Source organism: Euleptes europaea, chromosome 9, assembly GCF_029931775.1.
Source record: "Euleptes europaea isolate rEulEur1 chromosome 9, rEulEur1.hap1, whole genome shotgun sequence".
NCBI classification, from domain to species: Eukaryota; Metazoa; Chordata; class Lepidosauria; order Squamata; family Sphaerodactylidae; genus Euleptes; species Euleptes europaea.
The window spans coordinates 49,995,560-49,996,284 of NC_079320.1; the positions used below are offsets into that span (position 1 = coordinate 49,995,560).

Sequence of the window (725 nt, forward strand, 5' to 3'; positions counted from 1 at the left end):
TTGGACCTCTGGCGGGCACGCATGCTGCCTGGCGGGTAATTTTTGTTGTTGAGGCTGCCTCCTGCTGGGTCGGGTCGCCATGAGTTTGCCTCTGAATCCAAAGCCCTTCCTCAACGGGCTGACTGGGAAGCCCGTGATGGTGAAGCTGAAGTAGGGGATGGAATACAAAGGCTATCTTGTCTCTGTCGACGGCTACATGAACATGCAGCTTGCAAATACAGAAGAATATACTGATGGTGCATTATCAGGGCATCTTGGTGAAGTTCTGATAAGGTGTAATAATGTCCTTTATATAAGGGGTGTGGAGGAGGAGGAAGAAGATGGAGAAATGAAAGAATAAACTATTGCTTTTGGAAACAAAACAAAAAAATAATTAGGTTGCAGGAATACCCCTGGGTAATGTAATGTAATTTGCTGAACTCACTCAGGAGGGTGCAGGGTGGGCAAGCTTTTATGCTTTACAGAATTCTTCATCAAGTAGAAACGAAGAAGAAATTCTTACATAGCACGCTTAGTGACTGAAAACCGTTGCATTGCTGATGGGCCCTAACAATTCTGCCGTCTTTTCTTTCCTAAAACTGATCAAGTACTATCTTAAGCAGAGTTATGCCTGTCTAAGTCCATCGAAGCTGGAGGGCTTGGAATGGCATAACTCTATTTAGGATTTACTGCTAGTCGGCTGTTCCTGAAGGAGAAAGAAGAATAATTGGTTTTTATACCCCGCT

General features: G+C 44.3%; 1 pseudogene; it reads left to right on the forward strand.

Annotated features, from left to right (window-relative positions):
• LOC130482800 (small nuclear ribonucleoprotein F-like) lies at positions 1–348 on the forward strand (annotated as a pseudogene).
• Positions 349–725: the final 377 nt, after the last annotated feature.